This window comes from Arvicanthis niloticus, chromosome 13 (assembly GCF_011762505.2).
Source record: "Arvicanthis niloticus isolate mArvNil1 chromosome 13, mArvNil1.pat.X, whole genome shotgun sequence".
Lineage (NCBI taxonomy): Eukaryota > Metazoa > Chordata > Mammalia > Rodentia > Muridae > Arvicanthis > Arvicanthis niloticus.
In genome coordinates this window covers 72,275,460-72,283,393 of record NC_047670.1, presented here as the reverse complement: position 1 = coordinate 72,283,393, position 7,934 = coordinate 72,275,460, and positions in this window count along the sequence as shown.

The window sequence follows — 7,934 nt, the reverse complement described above, 5'->3', positions numbered from 1 at the left end:
TTCTATTTATTTTTGAGGCTGGGTCTCACTATGTATCCCTGGCTGTCCTAGAACTCACCTGCCTCTGCCTGGAATTACTACCTGGCTCAATTTTTCTTTTCGTCCTCAGAGTTACCAGAGGATGACTTTTTAGGTGTGTGAGAGGGGCTCTTTGAAGACAAGGAGCAGCAATGAGACCTGAGAACTCAACAGCTGTCCTCTCCCACTGCCCCAGACTGCAGGATGTTCAAAGAGAAAGAGTTAGGACTTCTGTGCCCGGATGCAGTGGGGAGAGGCAGGGCTGATACGCTCCAACACAGCTGCGGTGACCACAGAGCTGAGGTCTTTCAAGGCAGGAACAGGGGGCATTCCTGTAATGTAATATACATTACTGACTGTAATATAATATAAATGTCCTACAACTAGTTAAAAGAGGAAAGCAACTTCTCAAGCAATAAAATACCATCAACTGTGTGCAGGTCAAAAGCTGAAATTTTAGCCAGAAGTGGTTGCACATACCATTAGTCCCAGCCCTCAGGAGGCAGAGGCAGGCAGATCTCTAGTCAGAAGCAAGGCTGGTCTACAGAGTGAGTTCCATAACAGCCCGGGCTACACAGAGAAACCTTATCATAAAACTAATGCAAAGTGTTAAACAAATAAATATTGAAATGTAAATACAAAACCTTAAAAATAACCCAAAATTAATAAACAAGCAAATATTGAAATGTAAATACAAAACCAGAAAGAAATCCAAAGGCAAGAAAGAAAACCTTGAAAATATGCAGAAGAAGCCATATGCCACAAAACAAAAATATGATAAATTTGAACATTGACAGTAAGAGGCATTTTAGTGTACTCTGTGTGTGGAAACTTTGTAGATGCTGCATCGTCCTGCCATACAACCCTAGAGATGCGGGGAGGGGGTGGCAAAAAGGGAGAAGAAACAGCCAGAAGTCAGCCACTGGGCCACTGGCTGAAAAAGCAGGATGTGGTCATGCACAGGACCACCAGGCACTGCAGTTATTGCAAAAGAAGAGGTGACCCTCACATCTAGCAGCTGGGTTTTTGTTACCCTGTGTCTTAAGGCTGTGCTGTGCCCCACAAGTTGCCGGTGGGGAAGAAAGCTGTGGAGAAGACACAGTGTTGTGAAGCAAGGTTTGGAAAGGCGTTGGCTGGGTTAGCAAGGAGTGGAGGCTCCAGCGCTTCAAAGGCAATGCAGGTCAGCGGCCCAGCTAGGCAGCCGGTCTGCATCTTGGCTTCTGTCCCTGGATCTCAGCTCCCTGCTGCACCGCTGTCTCCATCTTGTCAGTGGCAGCCACACTGTATTTAGAAGATTCACACTGTATTTAGTGTGAAGTTTATCCAACTTCCAGATGCCTTTGCTTCTTTGACCACACAATGGCGTGCAAATAACCCCTGAATGCGCTGTACCCGAGTTAGAACTTGAGGCTGACAGACGAGAAGGAGGTGGACAAGTTACTCATGTTCTCCTTCTACTTCAGACATCACCCTGGCAAGTCTCCAGTCTCCCTGACAGGACCTGGTTGAAAATACAAATTCATTTCCCTCCCTCCCTCCCTCCCTCCTGTCTCCCTCCCTCCTCTTTCCTTCCCTTCCTCCCTTCCTCTGTCCCTCGCTTCCATTCTGACAGAGTCTCATTCTCCCAGTTGACTTGAACTCCTGATCCTCCTGTTTCAGCCTCATGGGCGCTGGCTTTACAGCCATGTCCTCCTACTGTACTTGGTGCACAGATTCAGTGTTGTGTTGTGGCTTTGCATTTATTTATTTACTTACTTACTTATTTTTGGTTTTCTGAGACAGGGTTTCTCTGTATAGCCCTGGCTATCCTGGAATTCACTCTGTAGACCAGGCTGGCCTCAAACTCAGAAATCCGCCTGTCTCTGCCTTCCAAGTGCTGGAATTAAAGGCATGCACCACCACTGCCCAGCTTGCATTTATTTATTTATTGGTTTATTTGTTTGTTTGTTTACACAGGGGGTCTTAGGGTTTTACTGCTGTGAAAAGACACCATGACCAAGACAACTCTTATAAAGGACAACATTTAATTGGGGCTGGCTTACAGGTTCAGAGGTTCAGTCCATTATCTAGGCTGCAGGCAGGGTCTACAGGTTTGTTTACACAGGGTCTTACAGTATATTATTGATGGCTGTTCAGGCACTCACTATTTAGACCAAGCTGGCCTTAAACTCACAAAGATCTACCTGCCTCTGACTCCTGAGTGTTAGGATTAAAGGCATGTGCCAGCACACTTGGCTTCTACTTAATTCTGCAGTGCTGGGAATTGAACCCAGAGCCTCACACATGCCCGTCAAGAATCCCTTGACTGAACTACATCCTACGAACAAATTACTGTTAATCTGTTAGCATCAAACAGCTTAGTAAATAAGATGAACGATATTATATTTCAAATATATAAGTTAGTGTAAGAAATCCATGGTGAAACGTCACATTTTTAATGGGTCATTATTAATGAGTTTTTCTTTGGTTTAGTATTGACCCAGGACAACCTCTACCCCCAACCCAGCCTCTAAGTCAAGAGGGTTAGGGCAATTTACTATCAAGGAGCCTGCTGGGCCCTGATGTTTTATGGCTTTGAAATGAAGTGCCATTAAAAATGGAGGAACATTTAACAAAGCACTGATTGTGGAGCCAGACAGCAATGGGACCTGGGGGCGGAGCACCACTTCATGGAAAGAAAGAAAAGCAATTGAGTTAAAGCCACTGGAGGAGATAAAGACATTGACCAGCTTTCTCTTGCTGTTTCCACTCGGGATAGGTTGCCATCAGCATGGGAAGGAGACCATGCTCCCTGCCTTCCTTGACTCTTCTTGGGAACTGGGCTCAGACCCAGTCAGAGCACGGAGAGGCTTCCCTCAGGTGTGGCTTGTGGTCCAGGATACTGGCAACCTGCCTGTGGAGAGCAGGGCAGTGGAGGCATCATCTTGCTCTGGTGTCTTAGGACACAACCAGCGATGGCATGCTCTTCTCCCTTACCCCAAGACTGGCAAAGCACAATGGCTTGCCCTCTTGTAACCTTCCCGAGGGCACATTTGTCTTGACTAAGCTCTCGAAGGCATGTATGAAACAAATTCACAAGAAGAGCTATGACCACAAAGCTCAAGAAACCCCACAGGCGCAGTGAGACGCTAAGCTACGGCCGGAGCAGTTGGGGAATCCCATTTCCAGAGTGAAGCACTTGTGCATCTCCATCATCCGTGTCAAAGATGCTCTTCCTCCGTGAACCTGTCAGCCGATGCTCCAGCCCTTGGGACAGCCTCACTGCTCATGGGACTCAGTTTCCTCAAACCTTGTTTCAGACACAAATTTCTCAAGTCCTCACCAACTCAGAGATGAACAATGATCCTGGCAAATATAATTCATCACTAGAAAGCACGCATGTGGCCTCCAAGGCCCGGTTCTGATCAACACCATGGGAGAACCCAGCTCTTCAGGAAAACTCAGCTCTTCTTTCTGGCCCCTTGGATACTTGCTGAGGTGCAGGAGAAGAGCAGGCAGGCTCCCAGCCTTGGAAACAGCAGCAGCCTCCCTCCACCCTGCAGGGGAAGAATGGCTCTCTTCATGGGGACTGACTGCTTGGGGATGCCAGGGTTCTGCAGGCCCCAGAGGGAGGAAGTGAATCAGCCTTCAGTCACCCCAGCTTGTTCAGTACCCTTTCCTGGTGTGGTATTTGGACATGTTTTGTCAAAAACTAATGAACATCTCGCTTAGATACTGGAAACAAACACAGGCCCCAGCCAGTTTTTACACTTGTAGAGGGATGAATAAGCCCTGTTGGCTTCCCAACTGGCTGGAGCCAGCAAGTGAATTCAGAGGCAAGGGGGGAAGTCGCTGGTTCTCACACGGACTCAAGAGTAACCCCCAATTGGCTGCAGGGCCCAAGGGCAGCCGTTCTCAGCCTTGGACGTGTGTTGTGATCACCTGGGGCCCTTCAAAAATGCTTATGCCTTGGAGGACCCATCTGAGAAATTCTGGTTGAGTGAATCTGGGGTTCAGTTACAGTATAATGATTTTTAAAATCTCTTCCAAGTGGTTCTAGCATGCAATCAACCACCCTAGATCATAATTAAGTCTTAATGTGCAAACAAATGACCCTAGGGCCTTGTTAAATGTAAATTCTGATTCAGTCCAAAGTAGTACCAAGAATCTTCAGGTAAGGTTATAATCTTTTCTGTAAACCATACTGAGTAGTAGAACATCTTACACAGCTCAGGATGGTAGAGGTCAGAAGACAGCGCTCAGGAATCAGTTCACTTTTTCTACCAGGTGACTTCCCCCCAGGAATCCAACTCGTCCTCAGACTTGGTGGCACAAGCTTTTACCCACTGAGATCTTAGCAACCCCGCACCTTGTCTCCAACAAACTTGTCTCTTGGACTATGGGTAGAAGAACTCTTGGTGCAGGGACTCTGAAACCGAATCTTTTGCACTATTCCAAAGTGGCTAGACCTGTAGTAGGTGCTTAGTTACTGCTAACTCCTGTTAGGGTGTTTGCAAGAGTACTGTTGGGTAAACACTAGCTAATTAGCTACTGTTTGCTTGGACACTAATTAGCATGCTAATGGAGTTGTACAGAGGACGCAGCTCAGTGGCGTTCTCAGCTTTGCAACGCAGATGCCTGTCTTATCCTGGCAGGTCTGTGGCTCCCGCTACAACAATCAGGGTTGTAAGCGGTCTTGTCTGCTAAAGCATCTGCCGGCTGTTAGTCACTAAAGGCCCAGGAGGTGGGCCGAGATGACAGGTGTAGCTAGTTGGATCGTTCTGTGTACCTTGAGACATTTCTCTTGGACCATGGAAGGAAGGAGAGATGGCTGGCTTTGGCTCCTGGCTCACTGCTCACTCCCCTGAGACCATTGCCACATACAGATGCAAGTAAATCTGTGTAAGAGAGTGAGTCCTCAATGCAAGGAGTTGCCTGTCATAGCCACACTATGTACGAGTCACAGCTTTGGCCAAGCAATGACCTGTTTTAGCTCTTAGCGTCTCGGCGGTTCATTTTAGTGTTTAATCAAGGGATTACTGAGAGCACAAGATCCCATTAGGGTTGTAGAGGTGAAGGAACAGAAGAACCCGTTCCTGGTGCCTCTCATCACAGATCCCCTCAGCAACCCCATTTCATCCATGGAGAATCTGAGCCACAGAAGAAAGCAAGTTGACCAAGATTGCAGGGGGTGGGGGGTTTAGAGCAGAAAGGAAAATAGAGCGTCCTCTCTGTCCTGTGAATCGGGTCCTCTAGAGTTTCTTATAAAACCAAAGCCTTGCAAGTAGGTCTTCCCCACTGTGGATCTTCCCAGTTCTCTCAGCCTATCTTGTTTTAAACTGGCAGGCACCTCCGGGCGGTGGTGGCGCACGCTTTTAATCCCAGCACTTGGGAGGCAGAGGCAGGCGGATTTCCGAGTTCGAGGCCATCCTGGTCTACAGAGTGAGTTCCAGGACAGCCAGGACTACACAGAGAAACCCTGTCTCGAAAACAAAACAAAACAAAAAAAGCTGGCAGGCACCAACTGCTATCTTGGCCTTGCTAGGCCGCAGGACAACCTTGAAGGTTGTCAACCCTCCTGGAGGAAAGTCATGTTGGAGTACTGACTAAAGAAATGGGCGTTAATGCCTGGAAGCCTTCCCATGAGCCTCCCGGGTACAGCACCGTGTGGACACATCGCGCTTGTTGCTTCTATACTGATCCCGCAACGCAGTGTCAGGGGAGGAAGGCAGATACTGAGCACTGCCCTCAGCCTCATTAGAATGCAGTCCGGATACAACCGGATGAGGATTACAGGGTAAGGTCTGGTCCCCCTAGAGATGAGGGCTTGTTGGTAGCCCACTGTTGCACACAGAGCAGCATGCAGAGAAAGCAAGGTCTCCGATGATCTTAACTCAAAGTTATCCCAGGGGACAAATGCAAACAGCTGCTTTCACTGCCCAACCTGTGTCAAGAAGAGATCTTTCAGCTCAGAGGCCACACATTCGTTGTCTGTGGATGGCGCTGAAGGCACTCTGCAGCAGAGCAAACTATGCCACCTCACAGTAAGGTATGTCACAACCTCCAAACTAGACTCTGCAACCACGTCCCCTCCCTGAGAGGGCTAACGGGCTTGAGGGAGAGAGAGACTTCTGATAGTTCACTGTTGTGTCCCCACACCTCCAGGTAAGTACATAGCGAGTACTCTTGCTCAGTGAAGCCGTGTGCGGGAGGGAGCTGACAGGAAAGAAGACAGCACAGAAGGAACAGTCCGGGAGGGAGTTAGGGTACTGGGGGATTGTGAGCACAGTCCTGAGGGCTGGAGTCTGGCTGAGGGTGCAGAGAACACTGTAACATGGGCTGCCCACACAGGTGCCTGGGGTAAAAACAGGCAAGGCATCCTCCTGAGTTTGGGACCCTGTGTCCTGTTCCCTCTCTGTGTTGTCTTTGACCATGGAATCCACTAGAAACTTAAATGTTTTCTCCAGCTTTTTAGGGACTTCCTGGAAGGCCCACCCCACCCTGGATAAATATGATTTCTGCAGAGCTGGCCACAGTGGGAAGGAGGCTACTTCAACAGAATCTTCTCTCCTCTTCCTCCTCCCCTGATACTCTGAAGAATATACAAGCCAAGGTCTCACCTTGTGTCAGTCTCTCTCCCAGCACTGAGCCACCCTTACCTACTGAAGAACTGGGAACACAGGCATGACCTCTCACCTACTTGTAAAGGACGGAATATTGTGAGAGATGTCACAGCGGCGCTGCCCCTGAAACAGGCCCCCTTTGAACACCCGTCTCTGTTCATTTTCTGTTGCTATAACAAAATTCCTGAGATGTTATTAAAAGAAAAAAAAAACACACTGTTTTGGCTCACAGCTCTGGAGCCTTGGAAGTCCTAGTGTCAGATACCAACGGGGGCTGCTTGTTGCTGCCGATCTTAGCAGACAGGGCAGGGCAAGCAGGCAGTGTGAGACAGAACAGAGGCTCCCTCTCTTTCTCTTGAAAGGACAAACTCATCGTCTCCTAAGGGCTAACCCCGTTTCCACACACTGCCACAAGGACAAGCCACATGACTTTCAGATGAACAAGTCACGTGCAAATCACAGGGCTCTCTCTCTCCTAACTCCTTTCTTCTCTCCCACTGGTAGCTCAGCTCCTGCCCTCGCTCTCTGACCTGCCTGCATCCAGAGTCCCAGCATTTGTAACTGCCGCCCATGCAAACCATACTTTCTCTCTTATCAGGGCTCCACGTGTGTGTGTGTGTGTGTGTGTGTGTGTGTGTGTGTGCATATAATATGTGTAAGCATGCATGTGGAGGCCAGAGGTTAAAGGTCAAGTGCTTTCCTCATTTACGAATCTCTCTCCATCTTATTGTTTGAGATAGGGTTGCACACTGAACCTGAATCTCATCAGGTTCAGTGGCGGAGCCTCAGGAGCCTCCCCAGTGATGAAATCACAGACACCAGACACTGTTGCCATCCCACCCAGGTTCTACACGGGTGCCGGGGATTGAACTCAGGTCCTCCTACTGTGGGACAAACGTTTTACTAACCAAGCTGAGGGAGACAGGGGATGGCTAAGCCACAGCTCCACGGTACCTGCCATGCTCTAGTGCAGGCCGAGTTCAAGGGAGCCAGGGAGATAGCAAGTAGAAACCTATTTGGTCCTGCCTCATGAGTTACTGACCTTTTGAAGGTGTCTCCTGGAGCCACCATGCTGTCTGGCTCTAGGAAACTGCTGTGTTTGATGCAGAACCAGTTTCTTCATCTGCAGCTCCTGCTGGGAGCTTACAAAATTCTCTTTGAGGCTTCACAATTTTTTTCCTTTTGCCCCTAGAACCCTCAAGAGCCATCAAGAGACACACATTTCTAAAGCCAGAAAGCTATTCTACTTCAAGAAAGTGCAAGGTTTGGTATGAAAGGGTTTTGTTTAAAACACATACATACGTATATACATGC